General features: G+C 38.6%; 1 protein-coding gene and 1 pseudogene across 2 annotated transcripts in view; one reads left to right on the plus strand and one right to left on the minus strand.

Annotated features, from left to right (window-relative positions):
* Window positions 1–19,700, minus strand: part of CERS6 (ceramide synthase 6) — a 317,200-nt gene that overhangs the window by 104,593 nt on the left and 192,907 nt on the right. The gene's annotated exons all lie outside the window — the stretch shown is intronic.
* On the plus strand, window positions 17,600–18,378 carry LOC112810131 (large ribosomal subunit protein bL32m pseudogene; annotated as a pseudogene).

Consider the following 19,700-nt stretch of genomic DNA (forward strand, 5'->3'; position numbering starts at 1 on the left):
ATCTTTATAAGTGAATGATATTCCTGGGAAATATGTAAGGAGAATAATCTTTATTAATCAAGTGCTGTCGATTCATGAGGGCCATGATCACAATCACTTTTCTTTTTCAGCTTGCAGATTGCTGGGAGCAACTTCAGACTTATTAAAATAGAACCTTCGAGGGGTTAGTGCCCAGTTAATGTGTATGGTTCCCAAGCTCCCCAGGTGACCGATCTGCTGCCAGATTGAGAGCCTCTGCACTGAGGCAAGCTGCTGGAACCTACAATACCTACGATACATCATGTGACAAGTGAGGCGTTCTACGGAAAAGCACTTGGTCACTGCCTAATTTAGCTGCTCTGTATGTTCCTACCTTTCTGTGAAGAATGGTGCTCGGGTTCTAAGTATCTGACACTTCACGTGACTTGATAAGTAGGGGAGTAGAAAGTGAAACCATAAAGTGATCTTATTGTTTATTTTAATAATTTCTGGAATGGCAGCCACACAGCATTAATACCTGAGTCTTGAAAGAGACACCCAATAGTACCAGTAATAATAGGCTTATTCTGCCCAGTATAGAATTTTATCCATCCTGAGCAGAGCCAGTGTCCTCGCCACCAGTTGCCTATACCAACATCGTTCTCCCCTTCCCTAGAGCCCCAATTTTAAGATGAGTATATGGTCTCCTGAAAATACAAGGAAAATATTTCTCAACCTTCTTGCAGCTATGTAGGGCTTTGTGTCTCAGTTCTGGAGTGAAAATTGTGTCTGGGATGTCTATAAAGGCTACTTAATGAAAGATGACTCCACTGGCAAGCAACTTTTTAATTGTTCGCTTTTCCTTCTTTTGGGGGTATTGTTGCATTCAGGTGACAGGTGGAGTTCTAGCAGCCATTTTGTGCCAGAAATAATCTTCAAAACGTAAGTTGTGTACTAGAGTAGTAGGAGCAGAAAGACATAATATCCCTGCATGGAGCCATCATATCTGACTCTTATCTCCATCCAGGCTTATTTTATACAAGAAAAAACAATCCTTTTTCTTATTTAAGCCACTGTTGTTTATTTATTTATTTATTTTGCTATATACTCTAAACCTAATCCTAACTAAAACAATAAATAGAGAAGAATATCAAGGGACATATAAAGTCAAGAAGAGATTTCAGTGGTTTATAATACCCATCCTATGAATTCCTAATACACTGATATTGCTTCCAGTATCCATAAAAAGCACGTCACATATACAACTTTAATCTTACAAAGAGATTTAATAATATTTACCTTCATTTGCTGAAGCAAGACTGTAAAATAATTTACCTAATCTCTGTATATTGAAGAATAATCAGTGCAGTTTAATAGCGTGAAATCTGATAAAAGATTAGAGCTAAAAATGGAGAGCAGGAGACGAATGAAAGTTCCATGCCATACAAAGTCACTAGCATATACCGTCTTGTTGACCATGGGGTAGAGGGTGAAGAGGAAGTGAAGACAATCCCAAGATCTCCACTTGGTTGGCTGCTACAGATGGTGATGTCTGTGTATAAGACGGGTAATGCCAGAGGAGTAATAAAGGGGATAGAAATGCAAAGTCGAAGACAAAGTCAGAAAACAGACTGGGAATCCAGGTTGACTGGCTCTTCTTTTAAAAACATTGGATGATTCCACACCAATTGCTCCATAAAGCCCAGGCTCCGTATTGTGATTTCAAGGCAATTTACAACCTGGCTTCAACCCACCTTTTCAGATTTGTCCTTTCACATCTCTGTCTCTTTGTCTATGATGCCCCACCAAACACAAATCTTATGCTCTAGTCACACATGACTGCTCATGGTCCCCCCAAACAAGCTTCACAGAAGCCCATGCATATTTCTTTCATAACACGTATCTACTTTCCTGCAAATATCTATTTTCTTGTCTGCTTCCTGCACTCAACAGAACTATTTGAGGGCCTCGCCTATTATCTTGGATATAGCACATCAAAACAGATAAGTACTCCAATACCTGTTTAATTAACAGAGGCTCCCATGCCAAGCCTCTGTGTTTTTGCTTACTTTGTTTTCCTTATCTGGAACACAGAAAGGAATCGATGATGACCCTGAATAGTCAGGGCTAGGTGAATAATACAGTGGTGGTTTTTATCTGGAGAGACCAGATCAGGAAAAAAAAAACAAAAAACTGCCAAATAGCATCAGAAAAAGGAGAATTTTATACAAAGAGGTAACACATACACTCAAGTCTCTGATAATTTTTTCTTTCATGCAGCAAAATACATCAAGAGTGTGGAATCAGTAGTTCATGTTTGGAATAGGAAGGCAGGAGCATGACAAGGAAGAAAGCATTGGGGTGCTCAAGAGGCAGGGTGAGGCTGGATAAAGAAATGCATGACAGGAAACTCTCCATGCAACCAGAACGGTCACAATACTCACAAAACAGCCCCGTCAGCAGAAGTGGGATGTGTCCTGCTACTTCTTCATCCTCAACTGTGCTTCAGAACTTGATAAAGTACACTGCTAGATAAGGTCTGGGTTTCCCTGCTTCAAGGTTTTCTGAATGCCACTACAGTAGCATGGACTATACCATTTGTTAAACTTAGAAAGTCCCAATCCAGAGATACATTGCTTGGCTTCTGCAATTTGTAATAATAAGAAGAAATAAAATAATACCGTACGATAGTGCAGAAAACAGAAGAGCCTTATCCAGGTCATACATGAAAATATCCACCATCCTTCTGTGACACATATTCTTATTTTTGTTGAGAATTAACAAAGACGATTGAATGTAAGTTACTTTTTAATTAGTGTGATGTGGTACAATATAAACACAAGATAGGAGTTGAGAGTATTACAAAGTATTAAGAACATAAGAACTGATTTAGGAAATAGTGTATTCATGTTTCATGTTCATCCTTCAGGTCCTTTACACATAGTATTGGAATATGGTTTTAGGATACTCTTCAAGAGAAGAGAGTCTGAAAAAGGAAACTCCGTATTACTCATTCCTGGCTCAAATTTAAATGGCTTCTCAGTGTTGGTTGTCAGTGCAGGCCCACTATAAAAGCACAAAATAAATATTACAGAATCAAGCAATCACTCTCTGTAGAATTTAATCAAATGATTTAAAAACTTATGTTCACATAATGTTTAAAAGCAGTTTTATTCATAAATTGCCAGAATGTGGAGGCAACCAAAATCTCAATAGGTGAAGGGATAAACAAACTGTGGTACATCCACACCATGGAATATTATTCAGTGATAAAAAGAAATGAGCTATCAAGCCATGAAAAGATATGGGAGGAACCTGACATGAATATTGCTTAAATGAAAGAAGCCAATGTGAGAAGGCTAGATACTGTAATTTACGACTATATGACATTACGGTAAAGGCAGAACTATGGAGATGAAAACAGCAGCAGTGATCAGGAGTCGGAAGGAGGAGGGAGGGATGAATAAGCAGAGTGCAGAGGATTTGGGGGGCAAGTGAAACTACTCTATAGGATTCTATAAAGGTGCATGGATACGTGTCACTAAGCATTCATCCAAACCCACAGAACGATACGACACAAACAGTGAACCCTAATATAACTATGGGTTATTAATTGTAACATAAGTACCACACTGGTGGGAAATGTTAATAATAGGGGAAACGGGGGGGGGAGAGAAAGGGTATGTGGGAACTCTTCAAGTTTTCTCTAAAGCTTAAACTGCTCAAAAAACACAACCTGTTAATTTTTTAAGAATGTTACCTTAAAACCTCCAAGTCATTTAATAATTAACTGAGAAGAGCATTTTGTCAAATGTTAGAAAAAGCAAGCAGCCTGGAAGACAATATAGCATAATTCAGAGTAGAACGCCTTGAGCAAGGGACACAATCTATTCCATTTCTGTGAGAATTTGAGTGACTACTGCATGTCAGTCCCTGTTATGGGTGCGTGACAGACAGCAGTAAACACACAAAGATACCTGGCCTCATCGAGCTTATATTCTACTGTGCAGAGACAGACAACAACAACAACAAAACCAACAGAGAAAGCGAATTATACAACATGTGAGAAGTCCATGAGTGTTAGAGAGAAAAAGGAGAGCAGATAAAGGGGATCCAGACTCCTGGGGAAGGGAGTGGGAGTAATTTCCTCGTTTGCTAAAGGGGATATAACAGGCCCCTGTGGGTATTATGGGTTCCATGAGATCTCCCATGTAACGTGCTTAATAGTGTCAAGCATACAGAAAGTGCTCAGTCAGTAAAGGTGACTTCTTATTATAATTATTGCTAAATAAGAATTCAGGTAAATGGCAGCAAATTTTTTAATAACTTTTATCATACCCACCATATTTTCAGTCCTGATTTTTTTTTTTTCCAATTGCTGGAGTAAAAGCAATGATCATATTCTAAGTAAAAGATTCATGTACTTCAGGAGAAATGAGCACTTGTAGAATTTGTGGTTGTTTACCAGTAAAAACCATCTTTTCATTAGCCATTCTGCTCACCTCTGCCAAGAAATCTCTTATATAATCATAAGGACAGATCTTAGAAAAGATATGGACAACTACAGGTTAGGTTTAGTTGCCTAGGAGAACAAAGTAACAGGGACTTAAAAGGTAGAGGCATTCATTTGTTACATAAAATGTCTGAAAATAAGTGATTGGGGACTTGTATCATGGTTTCACAAAGTCTTCAGGGACCTGGGTTCCTCCTCGCTCACTGCTCTGCCACTCACAGGGTGTAGACCTAGTCCCTGAGGTCCAAGAAAGCTGCCAGAGCCCTCACATCCACGTGGCAGGCAGCAGGGAGAGATAAGGAAGGCCTCATGTTTCCCTTTGATGAGATTCCCCAACAGGCACTTTCCACAGCAATTCTCCCAACTGCTGTCCTGGCTCCCAGCTCCAAGAGAGGCAGGTGCTGTTTCACTGGCAGAATTGTGTCCAGCTACGAGGCAGGGGGAATGGGCTCTGAGAGGTAGCAGCTGCTTTTCAGAGGAATGAAGCACAATGGCCTCCCACTTCTCCAGCTGGCTGAAGGGAGCACCCACGGCTCCCATGTGAAAGGAGAAGCATCCTTTGTCTCTGCAGATGTGTGTAGTTGCTAAAAGAGAAGGGAATTTGGTGGTAGTAACTTGTTACTGAAGAGCAGTCTTCTTTGTGTGTGTGTGTGTGTGTGTGTTTTTAATAAACTGACCCAAACTCTATCAAAGACAAAAATATTTCAGTAAATTTTAAGACTGGAGAAAGATTTAGGGAATTTTTTTGAAGTTTGCATTATATATACCACTACAAGAATACTTAAGTAGCTTATGGTGAATCCACATGATGGTTTATTGTCCAACTGTTGAAATAATATTTTCAAATATTATTTAAAGACATGGGGAAATGCTTGCCACGTGATAAGTGAAAAGGCAAGGTACAATATGAACTATGCAACATATGTATATGCATGATAGTAAAGGAGTTGACACAAATTAACTGTCCATAGGTTCTAAAATCTCTACATAGAAAACAAGTTGAATTTATATTTGTTATAAATGTTATTATACATGTAATTGTACATGTTATTATACATGTATAACAATTATAATTGTTTTAAAAATTTTGCATTCCAGTATCAGTTCTGAACTGCTAGACTGCCGTCATATTTTCCTATGATCTTTTGCATTATTTTAAAATTATAATCCTTATATAGAATTTCAAAAGTCCAAAAGCCATGAATCACCAACCAAACTAATAATGCATTTTAAAAAGTACTATATCACATTTAACTTTGGGGAAAAAATACTCTGCGAGTATTTAACTGGTGGAGTGGAAGCATTAATACATATAAGTAACCCCCAAAGCATCAAGTTTTCAAAGAAAACCACACAGTGCTAAATAAATGTGAAATAATACCAAACTTCCTCAAGATGTGAATTTGAAACAGGCTCTATCTTTACCAAGAAACTAAATTCCTAACAATATGTATCATTCTCATCCAATCAGGCTTTCGTTTATCACTGTGATTTTTTTTTTTTTAAGTCCTCAACCTTATTTTGTTACTCTTGGCTTTGCCTGACCAGTCAGTACACATGACTATTTCAGAAGTTATTAAGTATCTACTATATGTCAACATGTTTGGCAGGAGGCTCCAAAGACTTTATACCATGTTCCCTGTCCAAGGGAGCCCCAGCTGGAGACTCAGCTCTCTGAGTCTACCTTTCTTTTCAGGGTTTTTGCTGGTTCGGCTGCTCCCTTCAGACACTGCCTTGCACCAGCTCTGTTCTTCCTGCTACAACACCCCCTCCCCGCCTCCCACTGTTTTATTTACTATTATTTAATGGTGCAATTGTACCAGCCAACAGAAATGACTGTGTGAAATCTAGAAACCATTTAATAGAATATAAAATATAAAGAGGTAGGGGAAAAGCATTGGTTCCAGAATGCTTTTTTTAAGTTGGTAAGAAAAAGCATATTCTAATTAGCAAAAATAAAAACAAAAGCCAGGGTCATAGAAGTAAGAAAAATTGTAGATAATTTAAAAAATAGAGCACTAAATGGGACACCAGGACCCAAGGATCTCAGCTGAAAATAATTATCAGAGACCTCACTTATTGTAATAGGCTGTCCTGATGCTTAGGCCAGCTATTTTATTAGAGAGCAAAACGCTTTTATTTGGAAGAAACAGCAATACATCTGTAAACCAATCTATTTGCATAAATCTTGTGATAAAAGTAATCTGAAAACTATTCTTTGATCCTAAGCAATATAATACAAAAAGACAGAAAAAAGGAGCCCAAGTGCGCTGCCAATGCAAGGTCTCCCCCACCCCCGCCCCCCCATCAAGTACAGCCGAATGTAGCTTTCTATGCAGACATTTGTACTGCATTCCTGTGGGAAGCCTGCAGTATTGATTCCTCTGTATCTTGTTACACTGTGTATTTGGCTCTCCTCGGGGATTCTGGTTTTCAGAGGTGCTGGTGATTCTTAGCTAAATACCCCTGGTAACTTTACATTGCCTGCCCTAAATGCATGCAAGAAAGACAAAACCTAATTCTCAATCTGAGGAGTGAAAATGTCAGGATTAAATTTGCTCTCAGGAAACAATAACCCTCGGAACTACAAATGAGTAACTGGAGGGAATACAAGCCGAAGATAAGAAATGTAAAGTGTCTTCCCAAAGCCTTAAATTGGGAAAAAGGTTTTGTCAGAGATGAAAAAGGTGGACCACTGTGCTCCCTTTCCACTCATTGCCTATAATTTGTAAATTAGAGCCTGCCTACCAAACTTGGAAAATTACTTATAATTAATAGACATCATAATTCTCCAGCTGATAGTCTAATAGGTAATCTTACATGCTTAATTGAAATGATTTCTTGATCTTCATTTCATTTAAAAATATAATTAAGGACATCAATAATAGCAAATTTAAATAAGCATTTTTCTAGCATATTCAGTGTTGTGATACAGCTGTACTTGAATTTCATTTGGTTTCTCCTTTTCCTTTCTGCCTCCTCCCATGGCACAGAAACTCCAGGACTGCTGATGCTAAGAAGCAACCCAGAGAGGGTTGCCCTGACCACACGCAACCCTTGGCCCCCACCTCTACTCCAGATAGGAATCCCCCATACATTTATTGTCTGGACTCAAAATGCACCCTTCTTTGTTCTGTTACATTAAAATCAGGAGACTTTTTCTAATTATCATGCCTCTATGTTTAAACACCAGATTTCTAGCTACGTTCTAGATTCTTTTATCTACAGATGCCTTAAGGGCAGAAACTAACTTGACTGTAATGTCCCCACAGTGCCTCATACATAGAGGCTGCTCAGGAGATATGTGTTGAATGTTTTGCTGAGTGAACTTCCCAGCCAGCCATGTAAACACGTACAGGAATTTTCATTTCTACTCCAAAGTCCTTTAAGAATCCACATGGCCCTTGCTCTTGTACTGGTAAGAGAGAAAGCATATGCGCACTCCAAACAAGCCATTTCCATATTCTTATTCTGTCGGAATTTTCTCTTAAGTAGCAAATAATGTGTTTTCTTGACTTTGTGTCGTAATGCCATGCTCAGGCTCAACTCTGGCTCTTTTATAGACTGTTCTATACAAAGGAAGTGGCATTCATATCTTCATCTATATGTTCTCTCATTTGGGTGATTGCCTTAATTGTCTATTAAATGCTCATTCTGTGCTGGTCATTGTGGTATGCACCAGGAACGCTGTAATGACCAAAGCCACAGTCCAAGTTTGCAAAGAGTTCATTGTACAGGTGATTAAAAAAAACAGAAACAGACAACATGGAAAAATAGTATTATAATTAAGATGAGATACCACAAGGAGTGTTAACATTACCTACCTTAGAGAAAAAGAAAATGTTGGTTGGGGTTAGTATTAACTTTTATTTACATATCTTATGATAAATTCTCTAGTTAAAATAGAAATTTTAAAATAATGTGATGAACAATGTATATTATTAGCATGATTCTACTATTTAAAATAATGCTCATATATACTGTTTATACATAAAATATCTTCTACATATTCAAGAAGTACTTTAAAAACCAGGGGTAGAAATTGGCATGGGACAGAGGGAAGGAGATTTTTCATTTTTATGTTCTTCCATACCATTTGAGCTCATTTCTATGTGCATGTATAATTTGAATTTTAAAATTACTTTTTAAACGTGAAATTAAATAAAAAAGAAAAGAAAAAGGTAGTGACAAAGGCAAGGCTGACAAAACCATAATGACAAACCAAGGGAAGGCTAGAAATACAATTATTAGCTTTCTAGTGATTAGCTCAAAATGGGAAGTTTACAATGTCCAGAAAATAAAATGAGACTAATTTGTTCCGGGAGTTTACCTATTCTCATTATTAAGAACCAAGAGAAATTTTTCATAGGAACCCTCACAAAGAAGATACTGTGTGACACAGAACATCCTGATATTATTCTCATAATCTTCACAATGACAGGTTTTACAAGACTTCTCATAACGTCTCCCAACAGAAGGTGATATCAACACAGCAAATGTAATTCACAAAAACATTTCTGAAGGGGGCCAGTTCAATCTGAAGGCCTGGGACTCCCTGGTTAATAGCACGACTCTGAGACTAGACAGCCTGAGTTCAAATGATGGCCCCACCATAGACTTTATGAATGTGGTCAAATTATTCAACTTTTCTGTGCCTCAGTTTCCTTATCTGCCGATAGGATTTTGTGAGAAATAAATGATTACTTATGCAAATTTTAGCACTGTGCCAGGCAAAGAGCTAAACACTCACTCTGTGTAGCTATTTACACCATCATCCTTGAGTTTTTTTCTCACCTAAGCCCTTACTAGGCGGAACATGCCCAATACTGGGGACAGTGGTTCTTGCCAGAAGTTCAGACTCCTAAGCCTCAGCAAAGAGTTTCCTCTTCTGTGTGGGGACAGGAGCCTAGGACTGAGCAGAGGCCAGAGAGGATGACTCACCCTCTGATATGAATAAGGGAATAATAGGAAACACTGCCAGGCTATTTCTTAGAAAATATGATGAATATGTTCCATCACATTAAGATGAAAGCAATAGAGACCTCAAAGTTCTACTACATGGGATAGCTCAAATCTGCCTCCCTGGGATCCCGTCTAAGATCCTAAAGTAGATAACTTGTTGCACAGAATTATTTGTATTTTGTTTATATTACTATTTTTATTAGTGCAAACTATGGACTAGGCATTGCTCATTTAATTTTTATAGTAAGGCTCAGGTAGGGCTAGTTAATCTAATTTTACAGGTAATGAAACCGAGGCACAGAGAAGTAACTTGTATTGTGTCACACCTAGAAAAGAGTAGAACGAAGACTCCAGTCCAGCCAAATGGCTCAGCCCACTCCTAATTGTGGGATTGTATCATACCACATACTACATCGATCAGTTCAAAGTTCCAAAATGTCCACTGCAAAATTATAAAGGCTTACTATAGAAAAGGTTTACAATATTTAGTCCCCTTCTAGATAATAAAACATTAATGTCATGTAAAAGAATGCTTATTCCCTATTTGCCGGTTGCAGGGTTGATGGTGGTAGGGTGACAAGGAGGGGGCTTATATCTACTTACTAATCACCTCATGTCAAGATGAAGAGGCATCAGAAAATGGCCCTTAAATATGTTAAATTGCTCTAAAAGAAGAGCATTTCTATTGGCTCTGCCTCTTGTGACATGCTATGGTGTAAGGTCTAGATAAGAGCAAAAAACATGGTCTGTGTTCAGTCATGCAGCTGGGTCCACAGCAGATCTCTGTGCTCAGCCTCCCTGCAGAACTTCTGTGGGACTTCTTCAAAATGGGCTAAAACACCTAGAAGGGGTCTAGGGAAATACAGTGTCAAAGTCTGGTTGCACTTCCTATAGCTTGGTCTGAGTAATCAACATTTGTAATTTGTCAGGCAAGCAGATTATGTAACATTTAGATGTAATGTACAATATGCTAAAAGGAAAAAGTCCACAATTTGAAGTGAGTAGAAATGAATTGCCCTTACAAACACATGCCAAGCTGGATGTGCTCATCCATCCTATCAGGCTTAAAGTAAACCCCTTGGGAACAGAGATGGTATCCTTTTTACCTCTATATACCTAGCACCAGCAGAATGTTTGGCAAATAGCAAGTCCTCAATAACTGTTTATTAATCCAAATGGATTGAAGGCTTCCTGATATTTCTCTAGACTGGGGAGTGGAGATGGGGAAATCATAGTCTCACTCCATATTTGCTGTGTTCCAACTTAAAGAAGAATATTTTCGCTTCCCAAGCAAACATAAAGGTGACTACAATAGTATTCTTAGAGACTAAAAAGGCACTGTTACTTTAAAACATAATCTATGTGTGATTGAAATATATATATCTCAATGGAATATTACTCAGCCACCAAAAATTGAAATCTTGCCCTTTGCAATGTCGTGGGTGACACTGGAGGGTACTATGCTAAGCAAAATAACTCAATCAGAGAAAGACAATTATCATATGATTTCACTCATATGTGAAATTTAAGAAACAAAACAAAGGAGCATAGGGGAAGGGAGGGAAAATAAAACAAGACGAAATCAGAGAGGGAGACAACCATAAGAGACTCTTCATCATAGGAAACAAACTGAGGGCTGCTGGAAGGGAGGGAGGTAGGGGTTTGAGGTAACTGGGTGATGGACATTAAGGCAGGCACATGATGTAATGAGCACTGGGTGTTATATAAGACCGATGAATCGCTGAACTCTACCTCTGAAACTTGTAATACACTATATGTTAATTAATTGAACCTAAATAAATTTTAAAAACCATAATCTATGCCAAAGGTAAATTCCACATATACTCTTTGGTTAGTTCTCAAACAATAACAACTATCAGTCATTTTGAAATTCTCCCTGAGATTTAAAAAAAAAAAAAAAAGGACAAAACCCACTGAAGAGTGCTTTTAATTGTGATAATTTATGTCATGGGCTTTTGCAGCACATGAGTAGCTCCTAGCAGAGGAAACAGCTATGGCAGCATGGATTTTTTTCTGGCCAAACTTTGAACACCTCATCCAACAGATGGTCCTCCCAAAGACGTCGGCATTGGATGAGTCACTGCCTCCCACACAACTAGTTTTAAAAGAATGGTAGCCAACAGTATACACAGTATCTCCCATATGCTCACTGACCAAGTTGGAAAACCCTACTATTAAGGATCCATTCCTTAAGGATAATACCATCTACTTAGTTAAAAAAAAAAAAAGCCAATTGTCTTAGGAAGATTAATACAAACTATTATCAGCCACCAACACAGGGCTATCAGAGCCTTCCTAAGGACAGTTGAAAGCAAGGCCCTTCAAGAATTAAAAAAAAGTTTCAATGGAAGGTTTAGGAAAGAAATAGGTGCCTAGTGGCAGAGATTCTATACCCAGGATTTTCTTAATTTGTTTGAAGTGATCAAAAATTCTGCCATACTACTTTATGAACTATCAAATTGTCTTCAAAATTCCAACATACTGATATTCAAATTATATCTCCCAGAATACTTTTGCTCTTAGAAAAAGCATATATATTTAATATAATATACATTATATATACATTATACATTTTTCGTCAATTCATGTGTACCTATTTTTGGTTGGAAAATCAAAAATGTTTTCAATGTCCCCAGGAGGCTAGGTATATGGTCAATACTCAGGGGAAAAAAAACAAGGATGCAGAAAAGGGAGGTCCTATGACTTTAAAAGCAAATTGTTTAATCATTTTTCTCCAGTCAGTCCTGCTAACAATTCATGAAAACATTCATAAGGCAATTCCCTTCTTTTCTCATTGGTTTCCCCTTTGTCCTCTATTTCATGTTTACCAATGTGCTCTGTCTGAACACATCAGACATACCATACATACTCTTTTGGTACTTTAACATGAGCTAACATGACGTGATGAAATGAGAAGGTATTATCAAAATTTCTTTCTCCATTAGCATAAACACTAGTTTACAATACAGCTTGCCCACCATGGTGAAGTTCAGAATAGCTTCTCTAGGGAAATTGCCAACTAGTCCATGCCTCTGCCAATGACCTGACATTTCCACTTAGAAAGTACATCCAGTTATCACAAGGGATCAAGCATAAACTGAGTAATGAAAACTCTTTAATGAGTAGAATTCTAAATTCTTCTTCAGTTATCTTAGTGTATGAAATATAAATAGCTCACAGATTTTTCTAGAAGTTCACAGTACTGCGATAAGGTATCCAAGCATATACAAGGAAGTACTGACACCTGGTCAGCAACAGTAAAGTAGGTGAACAGATGAAATAGTTGGCACTGTACAGCTTCAAAAGAACTCTTGTACCTCTAGAAGTTCTTGGAATTTTGCCTCTTCAGTCTTATTTTTCTCAACTTTGACTCTTCTTTTCATTTTACATTTTATCAATTCTGAAAACTTAATGTTTTCCAGGCTGAGACAGATTCTTTTTTTTTTTTTTTTGTAATGTATATATTATCATAGCTCCAGGTCTTTCACCTGCTACAAAAGGAGAAATCCAAAGCCAGAAGAGTTAAGGGTCTATCATGAAAATACACACTCTATGTAGAAAGAAAATACTATACAGAATCCCAAACTCCATTCTAAACCCAGGCGCCTGAGAATTTTCTTTGTTGGAAACTTGTAAATGTGCATTTATCCCTTTAAAACTTCCATATGTTTCTCACTCTGTACACAAGTCAATTCAGTATGTGTAGTCTCATCATCTTTGGACTAAATGGCTGCCACCATCAAGGCAGAATCTCTCTTGCTAACACTCTAGGATCTATTTAGAAGGAAAGGTCTATCAACCTTGATTAGACTAAAACCCAAGAAGCCCACACGCAAACATGGTACTTTCCTCTTGGAGGCCAAAATGTGCAGTGTCCTGATTATTAGGCATGCATGGCTGCTGTCTAGCAGCATGTAACACCTAACTTAGGATATAATAGGCTTAAATTAAAACCCTGGTTGTGCTCAGAATGTGTGAAGAATGAATCATGGTCACATCAACCTCTCTGGCCTTCAGACACTTCATCTACCACAGAGTTCTTGAGATTATCATTAAGAATACATAGTTTGTGCTTTGTAAAAGTAAATGTGTTCTGTAAAAGCATGAGCTGAAGCCTTGGGATCACCCATCTTCAATTAACAAAAATTGAAATGTCATGACATAAAATAGACTTCCACACAAAATTCTACCACTAACTGATGGCCAGTGCATTCTTAGAGCTGGTTTTGCACTGGTCTGGCCACCACGATTCACTCATATGCCTCTATATGTCTTGCCTTGTGAGTTATGGCATACATTTTGAAAATGTACCACTCACAGACCATTACAATAGATTGTACCTATAACCTTGACTTTAGCAACACTATTCCAGTGATTAAAACCAAAATCCAATTAAATCATTTTTAACATTCTATATGATATTGCCATATCAAATTGTATTTTCTTTCCCTAGGCTCTGATATCTTTTGATTCCTGAGATGCATGAAGAATCTGGGTTTATTAGTTTAAGTACTTAATAACTTAAAACCAAAGGTTTTCAACTCTAAAATTCATTAGGAAGATATATTGAGGGAGACGCATTACAGAACGGCTAATAATGAGAATCATCTTGTCCCAGTATCTTTTCTTCCCAACATTCACATGGTACCAAAAAAGGCCATCTAACAATCACTTCCAAGCAGATGATCTTCTAACTATTTACTAAAAAGAAATATTTTCCATGTCCCAGAGCATATTGCTAGGGCAGGGATTTGTAAGTTCCAATTCACTTATTGGTTTTGGCAGAATTCTAGTGTCGCAATTATTAGCTTTTCTGGCAGAAGATACCACTTTTCTGCACAGTAGTCCACAGAAGAGATATCCTAGATTGGTGATAAAACTAGGGAAGCCAAATAACAGTGAGGAAGATTTTGAAACAGTGATGTGTAGTTGATAAACCTAAGGACGTAAGAAGTAATTGAAAACAATAACTCACAAATATTTAAGACAATTGAAGTAGGGTAGCCTACCACAAAATGTCCTCAGGCCATATAATTTTAAGACAGGTTTTTAAGTATTCTCTTTCAAAGGAGAACTATAATCCTTTTTTGTATTGCAAGGAAAAAAAAATTCCACCTGCACAGGAATGGCCTTGTTTTATGAATAGTTCCCTGAGGCAGTCAAGATGGCTGTTATCTGTGTCAAATCCATCTAGTTGAAAATGTATTCCATCAATAACATGGATCAGCCACTGGAAATGTTAGCTGTGGTGAGCCCCATGGGGTGCCATCCTAGGGTTTAATACTCTTAGGGTTTCACTGGAAAAACAGTCATTTATAAACAGAATATTTAATAGGTTTTATTATTTTTCTGAGGGATTCACAAACCTTTAAATGATTTTAATTCTAATAAAAATACTGTTAAAAACATTCTTTCATATTTATCTTACTTCCAACAACCTGATTATGCTTTTGCATGCTACCTTTAAAGAAGTCAGACTTCATATAAGTCACTCCACATATCTGAACATACATCACATATAAAGGCTGATTGTTGGACCAAGAGGTCTATGGATACTGTCAATATCAGGTAGGAAAAAAGAACACAGTCACCTCGCCACAGAATTAAAACAGGTATCCTAGTTATCTTTCCAACATGACTTTTCACTTATTCTTACAAGGAATGAAACTGAATGAATGTGAAAGAGTGTGTGTCTGTGTTTGTGAGACAGAGCAATAGGGACCAGTGTGATCCTCTTAAGACAGACCTAGGAGCTCCCCATGTGCTTTTTAATGGGTGGGAGGGGAGGGAAAAGCCAGATTTCCTAGGATATTTTTGCTGTTGTTTATGTAATAATAAATTGGGGTGGTTTTTTGTTGTTATTTTACTCATTTATTTGTTTGGTAACCTTACTCATCATTTTAGCTCTTTGTAAATGTTCACATCTATTTAAACTTCGAATACAACTAATATAAGGATGGCTAAAGAAACACTTAGCAATTAATTTTTTTCCCTTTTTTAATATCTCAACCTGTTCATTTAGTAGGTAAGGACTTAGGACTTAAAGACTATTAATGAGTTATGTAGTTTATTAAACATGCTTGAGTTTCTATTGAAAATAAAGGACCCGAGCTCAGATAATGGCTACATGACCTAATTCCTATAATCAAGCAATAAATTAGTTACTAAAACTAACAGTTCCTAAAATTAAATTTATTAGAGTTATTCATAAATTTGCTCCTAATCATTAGATGGTATTCCATTTTTAGAGGCAACGTTTTGGTTATCAACCTGAACAGAGGCAAAAATCCTGAGGTCGTCTGGCAGCAGAGAGTGACAATTTTCCTATTAATGAAGCTTCTGGCCACAGATCAACTAGTGACCCTAATGACCAGTTTCCTTGAACCAAGTTCTCTTATGTCATTAGCATCATCACTGCCTGTCAGTAAATGTGACTGCAAATTGCAGTCACTTACAGCCACTTTTTTAACAGGTCTTTCACAAGGTCTAATTATATGAGGCTTGTTGTGAAGCTACAGAAAAGTAAAATGAGATAATGTATGAGAAGGAGACTTGGAAGCAACAACATACCACACAAAAATGTTTCACCAGCTAATAAACAATCAATCCTTAGAGGAGCAGGGCTTTGTTTTATGAACTACCTGGTAACTGGGATATTAGCCACTCTTTCAAAAGACACTTATTTGGAAACAGGATAAGGGCTTAGATATGTTAGACTGAACTCATATTAAAGTTACTTTAAAAACCCTGCACAAGTTATTTCCTTCTTTCTTCTGCCCTGTAATTCACAGAACTAATTTCACGTTGTCCCAAAGGTGATAGAGAAGATATTTAACATGAGTGTGAATGTCTGTGGAAGAGAAACATGTCATATGGCCCTCACAGATTCTCCTTAAGAGGAGGAAGAGAAAGGGCTATCTTCGTAAGACTCAAAATCTTTGTTGGAAACGGAGCTGGGAATTGTACAAACCCTCACTGCTGCAACAGGTCTCACCGTAAAATATCCAAAGCCCGACTTCTCTTTAGTCTCTCAGCATTGCTAAGGGTAAGGTAGTTTAGTGAGTCCGATTCTTGGCGGCTCAGCGCTTGAAGAGACCTACCCCAAGGAGTACCTGTGCCTCCCAGGAAGACCGCCTCGTCCTTTACAAACAAAAACCTTTCTCCCCCATATCCTCACTTTTCTTTCTCTTACCACCCTGGCTCCTCCAGCCACGCCTCAGTCATGCCCACCCATGCCACCTCTACCCAATCCACAGGGTTGCCACAATCCCCAAAGCAGAAGGAAAGTATTGTTACCTATGGTGTTCAAGAAGAGTGATCCTGATAAAAATGGGATATGAAGCAATGAACGACTGCTGATGTTTTTACAAAGATGACCTTATTTGGTACCAGGAAAAATAAAAACGCACATTCAAAACTGTCCAGAAATCCCACGAAAGAGATTTTTGTGGTAACCAGAAGGGTCACAATAATGCACCACGTAGCTACCATCAGCACAGACCTAGTAAGAAGACTTCCAGCAAACCCTTGCTCAAAAAAAAAAAAAAAAAATCACTGGAAGTCAGATGAGGTAGACCAAAGCAACTGGATACTGCCTCTGGAATGGAATAAATAGATAAGGGGGGAAAGATATTTTAATTTGCCCCAGGATCTCTCTATGAATTAATTGGTATTGACTTAAGTGCTTCAGGAGTTAGGCTATTTCATTTATGGATGGCATTGGTATTTGTTGGTAGAGCCAAGGAAATGCAAAGGTAACAACTGATGAGCCATGGGCCAGAGCGGGAGGGAAGACTAGAGAAATAAACTAACCAGCTCTGCCAGGGATTTGATGGTGAACAGACAGATGTGGTAATAGAGTAGAGAGTGCTCCTCTACTAGGACAACTGGACACTCCTTGACATGTGTGACTCCTGTACCTCCCTTCCCCTCATGAGATACCAAAGCTGACGCCTGCAAGGAAGAAAATGGAAAATCAAGATGAATCTTATCCTACCAAAATGGACAGATGTTTCTTTGGCCTTTATCATCGACTCCCCTAATGTCAGAATGAAACCTGGAACAAGCAAACAACTACAGAGAAAACATTTAGGATGTGGAACTGCAACTCCTTTTTTAAAAATTAAAGAATGGGGTCTTCGGGCGAGGAAGATGGCGTCAGCCATGCTGGTGCTTGTCGTCCCACTGTGGCCGGCAGCCCGGGGACTCCTCCGGAGCTGTTGGGAACTACTACAGCGGAAACTTCGGCAGAGCGGACCAGGTCTTCCCAGTCCTCTGTGGGGACCAGCATTAGCAGTCCAAGGTCCAGCTATATTTACAGAACCAGCAAATGATACCAATGGAAGTAAGGAGATTTTCAGCCTTTCCGATAGTATCTTTTGGATGGCAGCTCCTAAGAACAGACGCAGCATTGAAGTTAACTGCTGTAGGGGAAGAAACCCTCAGAAGCTTATTAAAGTTAAGAACAATATTGACGTTTGTCCTGCCTGTGGTCACCTGAAACTGAAACACATCCTTTGTGGCTACTGCTATGAGAAGGTGTGCAAGGAGACTGCAGAAATCGGAAGACAGGGAAACAAGAAGGGGGCCCTTTTAAGGCTCCTTCTGTGGAGACTGTGGTGCTGTACACAGGAGAGGCACCGTCTCAACGAGATCGCGGTAAGAGAATCACTGAACGAGACAGGAAGCGACCATCCTGGTTCACCCAGAATTAAGACCAAAGGTGTTGGAAGAGGATAACTTCATATAAAACATTTGTCCTGAAAGAGAGGAAAACTCTTTGTTTTCATGTTGGTTTTGAGCTTGTTTTTAAATCATCAATCTAGTATAAAACGGTCTCTCAAAGCAGTTAGTTTTGTGGGGTAATTTGAAGAAAATACCAGGAGTAAACTCTGAAAATATTTGTTTATACAGAGGCACAATGGGTTAATATGTCTGTTTCTGTTATACTGTAAGGTTTTAAGTGAATATAAAATTCCCAGTACAGAAAAATAAAACAAATGATTTAAAATTAAAAAAAAAAAGAAAATTAAAGAATGTCCCCCTTCTCATTTCTTTTTTCCCCCTTCTCCGTTTTTGAACTTTTGTCTCATTTCCCCACACACCTTACTTAATGTAGCATGGCCATCCACCTCCTGGACAAAGAGCAGACCTGTTCAACAACTCTTTATTCAGTATTTGTTTTCAGGAACCAACCTGGAGGCACGGACTGTAAGTCTGGGCAGCACGTAGGTAACCCTGTGACAGGTACAGCAACTGAGCTCGTCAGCATCCACCAACGGGGTAGAGGGCGCAATGGGTGGGGGGAGGCAGAGATAGGACGGACAGCCCAGAGGGAGCTGAGGCACGGGAAGAGGCAGGGGAAGGAAAGAGAGCGGAAGCTTGAACAAAGACTTATGTGATCGGCAAGAGTTAGCCAGGTCAGGAAGGGCTGACATCATTTTTGTCTACCACGGGCAAACAAATGATTTGTTACCGGGGCCAAAAAGCAGATCTCTTCCATTACAAAGTGAAATGTTCTACTTTCTAGTACAGTAAGTTAAATGCTTTTATCTGTTGAAAAATACAAAAATAGGATTTCTGGAAACCATATGCTTATATAATTTTCGTAGAAATTAAACACTTTAAAAATATTCTTGCATCTTGTCATTTCTCCCCCATCCTTCTTTGCCATAAAATATCCACATGATGACATAATGTAATATCAGTGAATTGGTTTACTTTTTAGATATGACCAAACATTGGGATGGACTATTTTTTCTTTTTTTAAGATTTTATTTATTTATTTGACAGAGAGAGACATATCGAGAGAGGGAACACAAGCAGGGGCAGTGGGAGAGGGAGAAGCAGGCTTCCCGCTGAGCAGGGAGCCTGATGTGGGGCTCGATCCCAGGACCCTGGGATCATGACCTGAGTCGAAGGCAGAGGCTTAATGACTGAGCCACCCAGGCGCCCCGGGATGGGCTATTTTTACTGTGAGGACATTTAACAGTGATGAATGTGGGAGATCACACGACCTGGGGGCAAAAGCCAGCTCTGCTACTTAAGGTTACTTAACCTCTTTGAGATGGTTTCCTCTCTCTTTTAAATGGGGTAATAATACCAACCTCAGAGGGCAGGGAGAAAAATCAATTAAACACCACAGTCCAGGACTGAGCACAGACCAGCACATGGAGCAGGCTAAGGAAGTGTGTGGGTGCCATGGCTGAAATATCCTTCCTTCTCATCCCCTAAAAGTCAGCTGCCT

Source organism: Callorhinus ursinus, unplaced genomic scaffold (genome assembly GCF_003265705.2).
Source record: "Callorhinus ursinus isolate GAN/ISIS: 27379988/994484 unplaced genomic scaffold, GSC_fseal_2.0 scaffold2, whole genome shotgun sequence".
Lineage (NCBI taxonomy): Eukaryota > Metazoa > Chordata > Mammalia > Carnivora > Otariidae > Callorhinus > Callorhinus ursinus.